The sequence below is a fragment of the Somniosus microcephalus genome, chromosome 29, assembly GCF_052327205.1.
Source record: "Somniosus microcephalus isolate GS21.2 chromosome 29, FLI_Smic_1.0, whole genome shotgun sequence".
NCBI lineage: Eukaryota > Metazoa > Chordata > Chondrichthyes > Squaliformes > Somniosidae > Somniosus > Somniosus microcephalus.
Genome location: NC_141015.1, coordinates 5,572,990 through 5,590,832, shown reverse-complemented (window position 1 = coordinate 5,590,832; position 17,843 = coordinate 5,572,990). Strand labels below are relative to the sequence as shown.

At 53.4% G+C, this 17,843-nt stretch overlaps 1 long non-coding RNA gene across 1 annotated transcript; it reads left to right on the top strand.

Annotated features, from left to right (window-relative positions):
• The first annotated feature begins 203 nt into the window (after positions 1 to 203).
• Positions 204 to 8,516, top strand: LOC147098382 (uncharacterized). The gene is made up of 2 exons (XR_015074162.1): positions 204 to 1,300; positions 7,563 to 8,516. It is a non-coding gene; the product is annotated as an uncharacterized LOC147098382 (long non-coding RNA).
• Positions 8,517 to 17,843: the final 9,327 nt, after the last annotated feature.

The following is a 17,843-nucleotide window of genomic DNA, read 5'->3' as shown; positions in this document are numbered from 1 at the left end:
CGGATCTGGCTGAGAAAAGCAGAGTGTGAGAGAGGCTGGGAGGAGACAGAATCAGAGTGACAGCCAGAGCAGAGACAGCATCCTCTGAGCCTCAACTCCACCTCCAGCTTTCAGGCTTCAGCATTGAAATATTTGCCTGCTCCTCCCCCTCTCCCCGCACAGTGTTTAAAGCGACAGGAAGGGCCCATGCGAGCTCCCCTCCCCCAGCTCTGCCAGCGGGGGCCGTTTCCTCTGGGCTCGGCTGATGATCGCTGAACACATCAGGGAGCGGAGATATCACGGGCCCGAGTAAGGGAGCAAACAGCAGCCTCCTCACAGCAGCACATCGCATTGGGACTGTGTCCACAGATGGGCTTTGAGACGGGGCAAGTTCAGCGGAAACCGGGGACTGTTTGAAAGAGGCAGAGTGGGGCGGGAACAATTTCCGTAACTTGGGAGTGAGTGGGGAAAGGAAGAGACCATTCTCGGGCTGTTTGTGTGTAGAGTGTAAGGTAACATAGAAAGTAAATCACCTCGCACTTTCAAATCATTGCTGCTTTCTCCAGATCAGCAGTGAATGTTCCTGACTCAGTTCCAATCTTACCGTGTCTGTTGTTATTGTTCGGTGAACTGTGGAAACACAGCCTGACAGTGAGGATGTGCGGAGATTCACAACGTGCATCGATTGCAGGCAGTAGGTGAGAAGTGTGAAAGAACACATTTCAAAAATCGGTTATTTCCTTTGAGTTCTCCAACACCGTGTTGCTGGTGATCGAGAGATACATTGTGGCTCCCTCAGATACATCAGCATCTGTTAACTATTCAAGCCCTCAACTCGTTTTCAATATACTGGAAAAAATAGATGTGCAGCCCAGCTACCTATGGAATTATTCCAGGAAGCGATTCAACATTGTACACCTTCTCCCGTGGGAGTGGGAGATATAAACCTGGAGTGTGCCAATCGGATGGTCCCATTCATGGTCCAGTGCTGGGTTTGGGTTTTGTCTGGATGCTGATAACTTACTGTAGAACCGTCCTACATCCCTGGTGTGGATAATCTGAGTGCCGCTGTACTGTAGTGAAGTCAGACAATGACACTGTTTGTATCGCGGTTTCCCCTCTCCAGATACTTTACTTTATATAAACAAACACGTTAATTATTACTTTATTGTTATAGTCTCCCAGCACCTGTCCATATCCTACAACTAATATTGTTCTCTTTGTTATTCCCTGAGCAAAATACTTCAAGGAGCCGGAATAAATGGATCTTTCCTCCACCCGGAACACAAGGAATAGTGCAGGCAGCTCCTTCTCACTCACAGTAAGTACATTATCACTCACAGAGCGCAGAGACACAGAATTGGCCTCAATCCTATTATCACAGGCAACAGAAGCAGTCAGTCCCAAAGTAATCCCAATTTCCAGTGTTACATTATGAACCTTAGAGTAACTTGCAACAGTTGAAAAAGATGTTGTTTCAAAGCCCAAACACATTGCACTGATAGGCAGATCCATTTTCACACCCTTACACACACGAACAGATAGACACTGATACAGTGTCAATCCTCACTGCTGGCTGTACAGGGACAGTCAACCCCAATAACTAACATACAAGAGCAGAGAATCCGAGGTAATGGACTGCAACAAACCTCCTCCTCAGACAGTCACAGATAATCTCAAACTAGCATTGGCCTGCACAAGGTGGAGAAGGAATGGAATCCAACAGTTACACAGAGCAAGAATAGTACAATACAAGAGACTGTCAATTACACAATAATTCTCACACTCACATACATTACCAGTATGAGAGATATAGGGTCAATCCCACACTCACAAACAGTAGCAGAACTGACAGCGACAGAATAAAGCCCACACTCACAAAGCAGAGACAGACAGGTATAAAGAAAAATCCACAATCACACCAGAAACTGAAAGGTACAGACAAAACATTACATCCATATTCTAGAAACTGAGTTAGAGTAAAATCCACACACACCCTAGAGACAGATAGCTATAGAGTAAAACCCACATTCGCATACCAGGTTGACAGCTATAGATAAAATCAACACTCACTTAAATGAGACTGACAGATACAGAGTGAAACTTTCACTCACATACCAGAGAGTGACAGGTACAGGGTGAAACTTGCACTCACATCCCAGAAAGTGACTCGTACAGGGTGACAACCACACGCGCAAGCATAGACGGGCAGATACAGACTAAAATCCACACTCCCATACCAGAAACAGGCAGCGACTGATTAAAACCTTACTCATACAATAGTAACTGACAGATGCAGCATAAATCCCCACTCACAGACTTGAAACTGACTTTTACAGAGATCACACCACACTCACATACAATAGACAGAATGGTACTGTAACGGCTTCAGTGGCGCTTCCCTCTGCTCGCCGCCTGAGGGCGGGTTTTGAGGCTTCGGTGCACTGCTGCCGTACCTTTGGGCCCCTCTCCACACCTGTTTCTCGAGTAATTGATCTCATCAGAGTAATTAGGCTAGTTAATAAAGTTTTTCGTTTTTGTCCTTGTCTTGTCCCTCTTTTGGTAGGACCATAAAATAAACAAATAAACTGTAACTAATAGAACTTTATTTAAACGTTAATAAATCAAATTAGAATTTGGCTATCCGAACTAGTTATGCATTCCAGTCCCCGTGGCACCCACCGGTCACGGAAGTCCTCGAGCGTGCCGGCGGACACCGCGTGCTCCATCTCCAGGGCCACCCGGGCGCGAACATAGCCGCGGAAGAGAGGGAGGCAATCTGGCTGGACGACCCCCTCGGCCGCCCGCTGCCTGGACCAATTGATGGCTTTCTTAGCCAGGCCCAGGAGCAGATCCACGAGGAGGTCCTCCAACCTGCCCGCTCCCCTCCGCACCGGGTTACCATAGATCAAGAGCGTGGGACTGAAGTGCAACCAAAAATCGAGGAGCAGCCCCTTCAAATAATGGAAGGGGGGCTGCAACCTCTCACACTCCGTGAAAATGTGAAAAACGGACTCCACCAGGCCGCAGAACAAACAGGCGGCCTGGGAGTCCGTGAACCTACTTAAAAATATATTGCACGGGACTGCTCCGTGCAATACCCTCCAGGCCAAGTCCCCAATAGAACAAGGGAGGACTCCCGCATAGAGAGCCCTCCATTGGTGACCTCCGCCTCCGCCGGAAGGCAAGATGGCCGGATGGTAGGCGAAGATGACAAAGTGGAAAGTGTGCAGGAGCTGCCCATACAGGAAACCCCTCCGTGCGGAATGAAAAGGCACGGAGGGTATTTCATCGAGACGGCTCAAGTTGTGAGGCGCCGGTTCCCGAGGGGGGTTTCGGGGCTGGGCGCAGATAAGGATTTCCGTCCGAACGGGGGAAAGCTCGGTCGGGATCGCCCCACGTGCTTGAGCTGCCTCGATACACCTCATGGCGCCGGGGCGCTTCGTCGCTTTCATCGACTCGATGGCATTGACCGCGAGCTGGACGTTGGCCCAAGACATGCGCCGTGCCAACTCCTCTGGCACCATCCAGCCCGCTCCTCCGCCATCGAGCAGGTCCCCGACTCTAGTCACCTTGCCAAGCACAGCCCTGCCCTCCGCCATCCACCCGAACCCGTAGATGTGGAGGTGCGGATTCCTGAACAGCGGCTCCCGAAGGACAGCCGCCATTCCTGACGGGGGAGAGCTCCACCTGGAAGCGACATAGTTCCAAACCCATAGCAGTTCCTGGTAGAAGACAGGCAGCTCCTGCAGGCTGGCACGCATGCCGCCCACTTCCAAAAACAGGAGCTGCATGTCATAATTGAGGCCGTGCAGCTGGCGGAAAAAATACGTCGCCAGCGCACACCATCTCGGAGGATTCTCAACGTACAGGTATCTCTGCAGCATCTGAAGACGGAAAGTTGCAGCCTGGGTGCGGAGGCACACCAGCGCCTGACCGCCCTCCCTAAGCGGGAGACTCAGAACTGCAGCAGAGACCCAGTGCTTCCTATTGTCCCAGAAGAAGTCGACGAGCTTCTTCTGTATCTTGGCAACAAACGCAGGGGGAGGGATCAAAGTGACGAACTGGTACCACAACATGGCGGCCACCAGTTGGTTTATGACCATTGCTCGACCCCTGTAGGACAACACTCGGAGCAATTCTGTCCAGCGTCCTAAGCGAGTGGTGACTTTGGCCTCCAACTCTTGCCAGTTCGCAAGCCAGGCATCCTCGGCAGGGCTAAGGTAGACTCCCAAGTAGAGGAGGTGCGTGGTGCTCCAGGCAAAGGGCCTGAACTCCTCCGGCAGGGAGTCCACCCGCCACTGGCCCACCAGGAGTCCGGAACATTTCTCCCAGTTGATCTGAGTAAATCTGCTGGCATTCTCGCATCCTCCGCAAGTCAGTGGGATCCGTGCCCGTGAGGAGCACGTCATCGGCGTAAGCCGAGAGGACCACCTCCACGCCCGGCCGTTGCGGAGCCAGTCCCGTCAACCTCTTCCGCAAGAGGCGCAGGAAAGGCTCTACGCAAATGGCTGGACATGGGGCATCCCTGACGCACACCCCTCCCGAAGCGAAGGGGCGCCATCAAGGACCCGTTAACTTTAATCAGACACTCTGCGGCAGCGTACAGAAGTTGGATCCGGGCGACAAAATGCGTCCCGAACCCGAATGCGCGCAGAGTCCCGAAGAGATACTCGTGATCTACCCCGTCGAACGCCTTCTCCTGATCCAGGGAAAGGAAGGCGACCGACAGACTCTCCCTCTGGGAATGGTGAACCAGGTCCCGGACCAGATGGATGTTATCGTGGATGGTCCGGCCCGGGACCATGTAGGACAGGTCGGGGTGGATCATGTGGGCCAGCATGGCGCCTAGGCGAGCAGACATGGCCCTGGCAAAAATTTTGTACTCCGTGCTGAGGAGGGAGACCGGGCGCCAGTTCTTAAGGAGGCGGAGATCACCCCTCTTAGGCAGCAGGACAATAACTGCCCTCCGCCAAGAGGGGCATCTCCCTGGTCGCCAAACTTTCCCCCAGGACCCGCGCATAGTCGCCCCCAAAGACGTCCCAGAACGCCCTGTGGAACTCCACGGTCAACCCGTCCAGCCCCGGGGACTTTCCCCTGGAGAGCTGGCGGAGGGCGCCGGTCAGCTCCTCCAGACTCAGGGAGCGTCCAATTTTTCGGCGCCCTCCAGGCCGACCTTCGGCAGGTTCTCCCACAAAACTCTGCGCGCATCCTCGCTGGACGGATCCGGAGAGAACAGAGCCCCGTAATAGGCGCGGGCCTCCGCGCTGATTCCCTCCGGATCCGAGACCAGAAATCCGTCGTCGGCCAGCAGCCCCAAGAGCTGCTTATGGACCCTCCGTCTTTTTTCCAGCGAGTAGAAGGGGGAGCCGCGGTCCAGGTCCCGCATGAACTGGATCCGCGGCCTCACGTACGCGCCTCGGGACCCGACGAGCTGCAGGTCCTTCAGCGCGCCCTTCTTCTCTTCGTACACCTTCTGCAGGGCCGGGTCCTCGACGACTTGACCAAGACGGGACTCCAGGTCGAGCACCTCCTTCTCCAACCGCCCGACCCGGGCCTCCCACCTCTTGGTCGACTCCTTCGCGTACACCTGACAGAAGAGACGGACGTGAGCCTTGCCCACATCCCACCATAGCCTCAAGGAGGGGAATCCCCCATGCTTCCTTCTCCATACGGCCCAGAACCGACGAAACGAATCCTGGAACCGCGCGTCCTCCAGCAGCAGGTTGTTAAAATGCCAGTACGCGGACACCACCGTGCGCGCAGCGGAACGAGCTCTGCCCACACCAGGTGGTGGTCCATGCACAGCACCGGCCGCATGGAAGCCGCCGGAACGCAGGAGACATATGCCCGGGAAATATAAAGGCGGTCGATTCTGGACCATCCTCCTCCAGACCTCACGCTAGTGAAGGCGCTGGATTCGGGGTGGAGATGTCGCCAGACGTCCACCAAGTTGAAGGACACGACCAGGTACCTCAACTTCTCCATTGCCGCCGGGCATCGCTTGGGGGTCGAACGGTCCCTCGCCTCGAGGGTGCAGTTAAAATCCCCCCTGAGGATGACGCACTCGCCCGCGTCGATGGAGCCCAGAAGAGCGGACACTTCTTCAAAGAAGCGCACTTGCTGCGCACCGGCCTGAGGGGCGTACACGTTCACTAGATGGAGCAGCATGCCCCCCAGGTGAACATTGTCCTGGAGCAAGCGGCCTGGCATGTGCTCCTTGACCCCCCAAGATCTCCGGCTGAAAATGCGGGGTCAGCAAGATAGCCACCCCACTGGAAACGCTGGAGAGGTGACTCATGCTCTCCCCTCCTTGCCACTCCAGGAGCCACGTGGCCTCGTCTCCCGGAACAGTGTGGGTTTCTTGCAGGAAGCACACCGCATACTTCCTGTCCCGAAGGACCGAAAGGTTATTAAATCTGCGGTGAGCCTCCCTGCTGCCGTTGATGTTGAGGCTGGCTATGGTTATCTTCATCTCAGAAGCATTGTGCAACCTCTACCTACACCTAACGGGGGGAGGGAGCGCATCCGCTCGTCGACCACCACTCCCTCAGCAGCCCAGTGAGGAACGACCTGACTGACGCAGCTCGAGCGGGCTCACGTCCGCATCTGCGCCCATGGTCCTGACTGCGGCGCGGACCGACCCAATGAGCAGCGCCAGCTCCGACCACCTGGCAAGGGCCAGCCGGGTCTTGTTTTGACGACCCTGGCACACGGCCACAAAATCCCAGAGTTCCCTGATGGGAATAAGGGGAGACTCGGCGAGGGGCACGAGGTCATCCATCGCCTCATCGGTGATGGAATCCAACTCATCCTCCGCGCCCATCACCGAGTCCCCGTCCCCCTCCGGGGGGTCGCCACCAGTGGCCGACCCGTCCGTCATGCAGTGCGCATCGAACGGCTCGGCCGCATCGGCCGGCTCCGCCTCCGCCCGGATCCCACCCCCAGGATCGGTGGCAGAGGATTCCTCTCTGGGCTCCTCCGGGGGCGCCGGGCCAGAAGACGGTGGTGGTTCAGAGTCCCCCTCTGCCCCAGACACCAGAATGCCAGGAGAAATCGGGGAGAAAACAAATTGAAATTCCTCCAGGTGTAGGGGGTTTCTCTTTCTCGTTCTGGTCTCCTGCCAGGCTTTGTGCAATAATTACCCTTGAGTGGTTCGACCCACTCTCCCCTACGGTTCTAGACCTTGGACTTAGATGCAGAGAACTGTACTGCAGAGAACGGACTCAATAGACCAGGTTGAATAGCACGATATGGATGCTTTAATTTTTAAACAGTTTGAAGCATTACAAAATACATGTCATAGGCACAGATTAAAGTAAGTACAATCATGCACAAATTTATGAACTTGACTCTATGGAAATGGGGAACACACGGCACGTCGTAAAAGGGGAAACACATTACGATTTAAGCTTACTCCCTCCCCTAAATACCTAAACTAAGTTTCGACTTGAGGAACTCGGGATCATGCTCACCACTATCAGAATCGCAAAAGGAGGGGTTTGCAGCCTTTCTGGCACAGCATTCCGTCGTCACGTGGATTTGGAAACTTCTGGCGCAGCTTGTTTTTCTCTCTCTCTCAGGTGATGAGGCAGTGGACACAGCCTCGATGAGCGCTCGTCATGGCTGAAATCCACCAAGTCTGTTGTGGATTTGGGTTCATGGAACAGTCCCTGCCACCAATGTGATATTGACGAAATGGATGCACGTGTCGAGGCCTTGCCTGGCTAGGCTCGGAATGTCCTTTTTATCCGACCTGGATCGTCGGTTTTTCCCGAGGGTGTCTTCTCCTTCGGCCTGAGTCGTCGATGATCTCCCGACAACAGCACCCGGGCCACCCTCGTCGTCTTCCCGTCGTGGCCGAGCCTCGTCTGGCTGAACACCGACCACGTTGTCTTTTTCCCGAAGTTGTCCGTCTGAAGCGTCTCTATCGATTCCGAAGCTACCGCGGTGGAAGAGAGGGCAGGACAGGCCAGGCTGATGGACTTTTCAAAATCCATATTTATACCCTTTTGGGCCAGCCTTATCTCCCGCCATATCATAGTCCAGTCTTTGTAATATTTTGGCGGGCAGAAATCTCTGCAGGGGCGCTTTGTCTTGTAACGGGAGCTGGTGATAACTTAACTGGCCTTCCTGGCCGATAATGTCTTTTAATGTCTTTTACATTGTCACCGTGACTCGGTTCGCATATTGATCGGTCTGGAGATTTCCCTTGATGGCTGTTAAACGGTTTCTCCTTTGTACATTAAATGGGTATAAGTGTTCATGCATTGTCTGCCCATATCTTGATGGGCCCCATCCTGTTTGCCTGAAACTGTCCTGTCCATTGAATATGTATGCTGTTTCCCTGAGTTTCGGTTTCCCGATACTGGCTTTCGCGGGCTTACTGTTTTCAATCCACAAGCCTGTTTGGCTTGCAGTAACAGAAATCAAATGGTCCAGAAACTGATCACGAGGCCCGGCGGCCATTTTGTATCCCCTTTTAGCAAAGGTTTTTCTGTGCAAGCTTACTTTGGTCAATAAACTGTCTTATTTTATCCTGTTTTCTTGCGTGATTATTGCTGAAAATTTCGAATCTTACAGGCCCCCCTGTGATACTGATAGCTTGCTAGAGGTATCAATGATCCTTGGTGAGCAAATTTTCCCTGATTCCCCACGTCCAAACATTCCTGGCACTTAACTATCTATGACCCTCACGACACATGCAGTTCCCATTTCCGAAAAAAACGACAATTACCTTGTACACATTTGGACAATCATAGGCAGCACTTCTTAAACTATAACACATTCATCTGTCAGATGTGCAGGGGTTGATACCCTCTTGCACCACCTGCATACACATTTTATTAATCCAAAAACTTAAGAACGACTAAATAACATAACAATATTCATATACTTAAAACAAAAACGCGCAAATGGCCAAAATCTAAAAATGGAGGGATGCCTAACCTTCAATACTAGCAACTTAAAGTGGGGTGTCTTCTTCCCCCATTCGCACATAGCGTTCTCTCCATTCTGCTGTGTTCTCGTGCCTCTGGAGGCGTTTGCCTCTTTTGCAATGCACGAATAGCAAAAATATCACAATTAAAACCTGACACACGACTAGGATGTGGGATGCTATTCTAATCCAGGCCGGGACCTCTATGTTAGTGAACAAGTCCCTCCATGGTGGGATGACTATGTCCAATATGTCTTTTCCTATCTCTAAAGTCTTCTGCTCCAGTGTGTAAAAATGTTTCTGTGAAACTATAACGGCTTTTAAAATCTTGGTGAGGTGTTCGGGAAGAGGGGGAATGACATAACCAAAATGCGCAACGAATCGTTACAAGTCCGTGAAATTCTCTTTGACAGTGAGGTGAACGGTGGAGGGGGCAGGAATGGGGACAATTCGTTGTTGTGCCACTTGAACCTCGGCCCTGGGTTTGAAAAAGAAACTGCTATCACTGATCGAACACCACTCGTGTTGTCCGTAGCGGTAGTGAGGCGCTGCAGTGGTGACGCAGTATGTCCCACCCCCGATATATGCTACCTGCGGGGGCACATGGTCCTCTGCCATTGCCTCCATGGTGCAATTTATCGGCTTCGCGCTAGCGGTTCTGAACCCGCACTGTGGTTTCAAAAAGGCATTCAAGTGCTGGGGACACAGGATGATGTGTGCTCCCCGGCTCCGACACCCCGAGAGGTCGGTGCCTGTCATCGTACGCTCCCATCTGATGATGTAAGGCGGGACCACTGCGTAACGAATGTGTGTGCCCCCCCTGAATGACTCCAATGTTCTCCACCCTGTATACTGGGGCGGGCTTTGCTGCGGGACCCAACACCAGCATTCTTACCACTATTCCCATGATAGTATGATTCGAATGTCTGCAGTCCACTGGGACTGGGTACGCTTCTGCAGCTAGTCTGAGCTGGCACGGGCTTAATGCATTCTCAAAAGGGTGGAGCGCTTGCAAGTGCTTGTTGCTGATCCAGGATGGGACCAAATCCTGTTTTAAATCCTCAAGATTACTGCGGCCCTCGCCCAGTAACCACGCCCCGTATAGCACACAGGCCTCGTTTTGCGCAGCTTGATCGGACGCATTCCGATCCTCCTTAATGAGCGCATTTACCGTTCTCGCGTGTTTCTCCAGCTCAGCTATTATTTCCTTAAAGTGTAGTGTCATGGCCTGGCCTTCATGTAACTCAGAACCCACTACCTTATTTTCGTCTGTCAGTATGTTCCTTAACTGGGCTTTTAAACCGTTGATCTGTGTCTGCAGCTCCACGTTATCTAAAGCGTTGACGACAGATGTCCCGGTATTAAAAGCAGTGAATATGTCATTTACTGTACCCCTTCTTTGCCTCCCGACTCGATCCAAAACTTCTGGTGGTGTGGTGTATAATTTGTCTTTGTCAATGTCGGCAAAGTCAAACTCGTAAAACTGTCTAAACATTCGGGTTAACAGGACCTGGTATAATTGTTCCGTTTCACTGGGACACCACTCCGGCAATCGTACCTCAGTGAGGTTTAAAATCAATGAGGCCACCGCGTAGTGTACCCCTTGGTACAGCACCTGATTGGTGGGTACCAATACTAAACCATTCCTGGGTCCCTTGGTGGTGGTTGGGCACCCTTCATTCTGGGCTAGTGCTACCGGAAGCGTGGGCAGGGGCTTGCATGGGCGGGTGATGAGTTCAGTGGCGTTTACCGGAATAGGGGAGTATGGGGCTCCGCACGCTCGAGTGCTGACATCCCATCTCATCCCCTTTCCTTCATCCTGCCACTGCCTCTGGAAGAAGATGGATATGCCCTTGGGGCAAACGCATTTTGAACCCCACATACAGACATATATTCCTTCATCTGGTTCCCAACATTTGTCCCAACACATAAGTAATTGTCCGTGAGTCCCCATAATAGTCCGATGGGTCTTATTACCCAGTCGCACCCACTCGACCGTAGACTTCTTCATGTCCTTTCCCAGCTTTCGCAGCCACCACCATCGCCTTAGTGGTACGTTCCCATTACACACCAGACAGATCTTCTTTCCCACGGTAACGCTGACTCTGGGTGCAAGGATCCTCACCCGAGGGCACGTTAACGAAGTCTCTTGGTAGGCAAAACCGAAATTGCTGGAGTATTCCGTAGAATTCGTCCCCAGCCAACCTGGCCATCTCCCCTGGTGGAAGTAGGTGGCGGTTTCCTCAACCTCTCGCTCCCCTGTCCCATCCGTTGCGATGGGGGCCATGTCCCCGGAACAGCCGAAGATGATGACGTCCTTGGTGCGGCCTCGGTAGGCCCACCCGCATCCGATCGCCATGAACACGATGAGAATCTTTTTCATCATATCCCAGGTTTCTGTAACCAATAAAATGATGTAGCCAGGCTCCCAATAGGTGCTGGCCTAATTAAATGGACGCGCGGGTTCCTGGACCCAGCTCCCAAACAAGCACACATACCGGGCAGACTTCAAAATTGTACTCTTAATATTTCTTAACACCGTAAACTTTATATTCCTTAAACTATCATCATAATTACCTAACTTAACTTATGTACAGCGCCGCCCTCCGCCGGGCGGCCTACTGAATTCCTGTGAGTGCTGCAGCGTGCCACACCCTGTGGTGGGGCTGCACTGGCCTTCGACTTTGATCCCCCGCAGCCTGTCGCTGTTGAACGGGAACCATGCCTTTCTGGGGCTGCTCTAAACCGAGGTTGGGAAGGATGGGGAGTATCTGGCCAAAACTTTCTTAGCTGGGGCGCTCGAGTCGACCTACGAGGGGTTGCTTTGGGTGAGGCTCCCGGGGCTGATGGACCAGGGGTTGGGACTGTCACCGTCACAGCCTGTGGTTCCACCACAGCTGCCAGCTCCAGCTCCCCTCCCTCAGGCTCCGCCCCCCCAGGGCCGGGATTTGTGGCTTCCGACTCCACCTCACCTGTCCCTACAGGTAGTGAGTCTCCGCCCCCATTCCCTACCTCCCCCAAGCTTGAGTCGAGGGTGGGATCGTCGTCCTCTGACTCTTCCTCCTCCGTGATTGGGTCTAAGGCGAGGTCGAGCTGTTCGGGCTCTTCCTCGTCCGAATCCCAAATTAGAGGGGAGACCTCCCACTCCGATGGGGTGGCCCCTCCCTTCACGCAGGCTACTGTTCCAGCCTGTGTGGTCTGTGACTCTGTTACAGGCTGAGGATTTTTGTTCTCAGACCTGGTCCCTTTTGTTGGCCCTTGTGCACCCGATTTAAACAGTTTACACTGGTTAATGTGAAACCATTTGGTACGTCGGGGCACCTTCACTGCATAAACCATGGGGCTGGCCTTGTCTACAATGCTGTAAGGCCCCATGTACAATGGTTCAAAACTCCCTACCCTGGCGTAGTTTCGGACCATGACCTGGTCTCCGACTACCTACTCTTGTTGCTTATGAGGTTCCAGTAACAGTCGATTGCCCTGGTGCTGTCTTCCCATGTTCCCAGCCGCCTGCCCATAAATCTGTTTCAGGCGCTCCAAAAGGGTTTGGACGAATTTGTCTCGCTTCACCTCAGTGAGCACCGGGGCTAGTACATGGGTGGGTGTTCGCATGATCCTTCCAGTCATTAATTCGTGCGGGGAATACCCCGTACTTTTGGACTGGCTGGCTCGGATCCCCATGAGGGCTAAAGGCAGGACCTCCGCCCATTTCTGGGGCGAGCCCATTGTCTCTTTCCTCAGCTTTTCCTTGAGGGTCCGATTCATGCGTTCAACAATCCCAGATGACTGGGGATTGTATGCTACGTGCCACTTCCCCTCAATGCCAAAGAGCATGAGGGCATTCTGCATTACTTGACCGGTGAACTGACTCCCCTGGTCAGACTCTACAAAACGGGGGAGTCCCCACCGTGAGAACACTTCCCGAATCAAGATGTTAGCAGTGCCCAGTGCCGTAGCTGTTCTGCACGGGAAAGCTTCTACCCATTTGGTGAACACATCTACCAGGACAAGGCAGTACTTATATCCTCCCTGGGCAGCGGGCAGGGGTCCTGTGTAGTCGACCTGAATCGACTGCCATGGTCCCTCTACCCTCCTGATGTGCCCCATGGGCACCTTCCTTTTGTGGGGGTCTGGGTTGTTTGCAGCGCACACAAGACAGCTTGTGCAGAATTCGCGGACATCGTTCCGAAGTCCCGGCCACCATCCCTCCTGCTCTACCCGCTGCCAGGTAACCTCAGGCCCGGGGTGTCCCGCCCCTGGACCCTCGTGGGCCAGTTGCAGGAATTCCCTCCGGTGCTGCTGCGGCACAACCCACTGCTCCTCTCGGAACAGCATGCCTTCTTTGACTGAGAGGGCTGCCATACTGTACTGACCCTCTACCTGCTTGCCTTCTGTGATGGCTTTTAGGACTGTATTTAGGGCGGGATCCAGGGTTTGGATGGTCTTTAGGTCTGGGGGCGGTGTCACCCCTGTGTTCCCTGGAATTCCCTCCCTGCCTTGGATCGCCGCCACGGGTCCGGGTCCATAGGGGTCCCAGAGAATGCCGTTGTGGGCACCCTCCCTGGCTAGCGCATCCGCCTGCTGGTTGCCCTGACTGCGGGGTTCTGTGGTGGAATGAGCCTTCACCTTATGGATGAACACCTCTCTTTTCTCCCCCACAGCTGCCAGGATCTTTTCCAGCAAGGGCTTAACTGTTAAAGGCCGCCCGTCCGTGGAGGTATATCCGCGGCGGGACCAGATGGCGAGGTACTCCGTACATGAATTGCATGTGAACATGCTTTCTGAGCAAATCGTGTATGGGGTTGGGAAAATCTCGGGGTGGGTAACCACATACGCCACCGCGGAAAGTTCAGCCTGCTGTGCGCTCATAGCGCTGGGGAGCTTAATTGCCAGGGCAATGTTTGCCGCAGGGTCATAAACTCCACACCCTGTGGGTCGTTCGCCAGCAGATACAGTGCTAGAACCGTCTACGTAGATTTCGCGGCCTGTGGGGTGTATCCCGGCCCGTAAACCTATGTTGACCTCCCATACCCCTTCTACGGAACACTGATGGGCTGTTCCGGGATATACCATGTTGGCTGCGAGCTTTGGCTCGCAGAGGCCTTTAACTTTCAGATCCATCTGGGAAAGGAGGAGGGTCCAGCGCACAATCCGAGCGCTGCTTACGGTCCCATCCTTAATCCTTCCATCCAGAAGCATCTTTGTGGGGGTGTGATGGGTGAGGAGCGTGATGGGAGAGGTTCCTGTGAAGATCACTGATCTGTTCACAGCCCAATGCATGGCCAGGAGATGCCGTTCGCAATTGGAGAAACTCCTCTCTACATCCGTGAGCACCCTGGAGGAATAAACTACCGGTCTCAGCTTGCCATGCCGCTCCTGGAGCAACACGGCGCTCAGGCTGTCCCCACTAGTGGCTACCTCCAGGAAGAACTCCTCTCCCCCATCTATGGCCCCTAGGGCTGGCGCGGTCTGCAGATCTCTTTTCAACTTCTCGAATGCTGCCTGGCACCCCTCATCCCAAGACCACTCGACTCCCTTGTGTAAGAGTCGGAGTAGCGGGGCTGCTGTGGCAGCATAGTCCTCGATGAAATCTCTGCAGTACCCGGTCAATCCCAAAAAGGACCTTACACCCGTTACTGTGTTGGGGATCGGCAGATCTTGTACTGATTCCCTTCTGGCCTTATCTATGGCTCTTTCTCCAGCGCAGATGGCCAGACCCAGGAATTTGACTTCCTGCTGGCCGATCTGTGCTTTCTTTGGGTTTACTTTGAAACCCTTCCTTTCTAACAGTTCCAATAATTCGGCTAATAGTGGGCCGTGCTCCTCCCTTGTGTCCGTGAACAGGAGTAGGTCGTCCACATACTGTATTATCTGGTTGGGCTGGCTAAACTCTTTTAAACTCCCCGCCATGCATTGATGGAAAATGCTGGGGCTGTTGTGAAAACCCTGTGGCAAGCAGTTCCAAGTGTACTGTTGCCCTTTGAAAGTAAAGGCAAACTTGTACTGATCCTCCCGCCACAGCGGAATGGACCAGAAACTTTCGAGATGTCCAGCACCGTGAACGTGGTCGCTGAGGCTGGAATACTCCCTATTTGGTCTGCAACTGCTACTACCGTGGGCGCGCAGGCTGGGATGTTACTATTGAGGACTCTGTAGTCCACCGTGGCTCTCCACGAATTGTCCGGCTTCTTTACCGGCCATAAGGGGGAGTTCACGTGAGTGGCTATTGGTCTCAATACGCCCTGCTGCACCAATGAAGATATTGCGGTCTCCATGTCGGGTTCTGCCTCCTTGGGGAAATTATACTGCTTTTGGGGTCGGATTATGGGGTCCCCGTCTATGCTGACTTCAAACCCAGTGACTCTCCCACAGTCGTGCTTGTGGGTGGCAAACGCAGTCAGATTTTCCAACACGCACGCCTGCAAGTCCGTTGGGACGTTCGCTACCATGAGCTCAAGATCGTAACCTCCTGACGGCTTCATGGTGCACAGGGCCCCCTTTTCTTCCCTCCCTGGGATTACGACTACCTTACCTAAACCGCTCTCGGCTCCCCAGAGACAGTGATTTCTCAGGTCCACGAGGATCCCGTGTTCCACCAAGAAATCAGCCCCGAGGATGCCTTTTCCACCCCCTCACTCCACTTCAATAGGATACACGTCTATGTGGTGTGGAGTGCTCCCAAATGAATGGAGAGCGGGATGGAGTACGCGCCAGCCTGTTCTCTGCCTGTGAAACCCGCTACTAAGAATGGAGCCTGGGTGGACAGAGGTGAGGCAAAAGGTCTAGCTGTGTGGATCATGGTACACAAAGCTCCCGTATCCAACAGGTAACTACCCTTTTCCCTTTCCACCTCCATTTCCACCACAGGTCTTCTCCAGGCGTCATAGCGGAGCGGACACAAGTAGACGGGCTGCGCAGGTGTCAGTCATTTAGGTGCTTCGGTTGGGGCCTCGGGAGCGATAGGGCTGTTGGCGACTGCTACCTTCCCCTGTGAGGTCATTAGAGACCGCATAGTCTCTAATATTGACTCAATCGTAGCGGGATCCACAACCGCACCACCTCCTGTTGCTGGGGCAGGGGCTACGGTTGGGCTTTGGGCTGGTGCTGGGGCAACGGTCTGGGCTTGGGCTTGGGCTGCGGGGAATCTCCCTCTATTATCCTTCCATGGATTTCTACATTCCTTGCACCAATGACCCTCCTTCCCACACCCATAACAACTGCTTTTGGCTTGGGGAGGGCGATTCCCCTCCTGATGCCATTCCTGTTAAGCAGAAGCTGCGGGCCTTGCCTCATGTACCTTTCCTTTTAAAAAAGGCGTTTTCCTACCCTTGTTGTTCCTGTAACTGATCGTGAGCTGATCAAGTACTAGTTCCTCCGTGGAGCGGGCGTTAGTGGGGTCAAACCATGCTTTGGCCTGCTCCCTCACTATTGGCAAGCAACCTGCTACCAGGCACCGGAGCCAATGAGCCCTTTGTTCATCATTTAGCGCGTTCCGTTCCGGTCCTCCCGGGCAGCTGCGCCGATACACGGGCCACAACCTTCCGGCGAAAACCCGTGGGGGTTCTCCCTCTAGCTGCACTGTCTTTTCTAAATGGAGGAACAGAGTTCCGTCACCCTCTCCTATAATCTCCAGGATCTCGTCCCATAACAACTCATATTCCCTGTGCCCTCTCTTGCTCTCGTCAGGGAGACACTGGAGGAGCGAACTGTCCAGGGAGAACAGCAGCATCTTAGACTGTTCAGCCTCGTCGCAGTCATTAACTGCTGCGGTCTGCTCCACGTCCCTAAAATGGACGGAGGGATCTCCTGACTCGGAGAGTTTTGGGATGTGACTTATCATTGCCCTCAGCTGTTGTGCACTGTGGGGCATTATGATCTGATTCACAAGGGGTCCGTCCTCGCCATTGTCTTCATTCGGACCGAGCCTCTGTTGTCGAGTTGGACACATCGGTGCCGGCCCCAACTCTACTATCTGGTGTTGCTCTACCTCAAGAATCTCTTCATCTACCATCTCCGTTTCCTGCCCCGGAGTCCAAGACTCATCATAAGCAGGAGGCGCAGAGTGTTCGGGGGTTGGTTCCTGAACTATCTCTTGTGGAATCGGTCTTTTGGATTCCTTGGCTAGCAATAGCTGGCTCGCTGGTGGATTTATGAGACACACCAACCCGTTTGCCTTGGCTAGGGCCGTTCTCAGGTCCTCTTGCTCCCGGCGGCAAGCGCTGTGGTCGGTGCTCTCAGATCTATCCTCCATGGCCATCTTATATGCTGCCCTGGCTCCCAGAAGTTTTTCCTCTTGGGTCTCTATTTGCTTAGCTAGACGGAAACACCTCTCTCTCATTCTACCTTCACAGGCCTTGGCTTCAATGACCTGACATTTTAAATACTCTACCCGGGTTTCGTGGCAGCGAGTTGTGGAGTGGCATTCCTGATTCAGCGCGTTAAGCGATTCAATCAGTTTTTGACCTCCCGCAACCTTTTCCTCTATGTCTGCAAGCAACCCTTTGATCTGGGCTGTTTGTGCTGCAATGACTTGGTCCAAAAGCTGGACTTGCTTCTTGTAGCACATCAGCCAGACCGCCTTTTCTACAGATTTCTTATGCTCTTTACCCTCTGTCCACTTGATGGCTGCGTCTAGCGGGCGCCTATCCCTTAATAGGTCAGATATCCATTGTTTTGTGAGGTTGACTTTTCCAATAACATAATCCGCTATTCTTTCATCCATCACATTTCGTTTATTCAGACCTTGATCTAACACACTACTTTCCTGCTGCCAAGGTCCTGCCGCGGTCGCCATTTCTGTAGGGGGTTTCTCTTGCTCGTTCTGGTCTCCTGCCAGGCTTTATGCAATAATTACCCTTGAGTGGTTCGACCCACTCTCGCCTACGGTTCTAGACCTTGGACTTAGATGCAGAGAACTGTAGTGCAG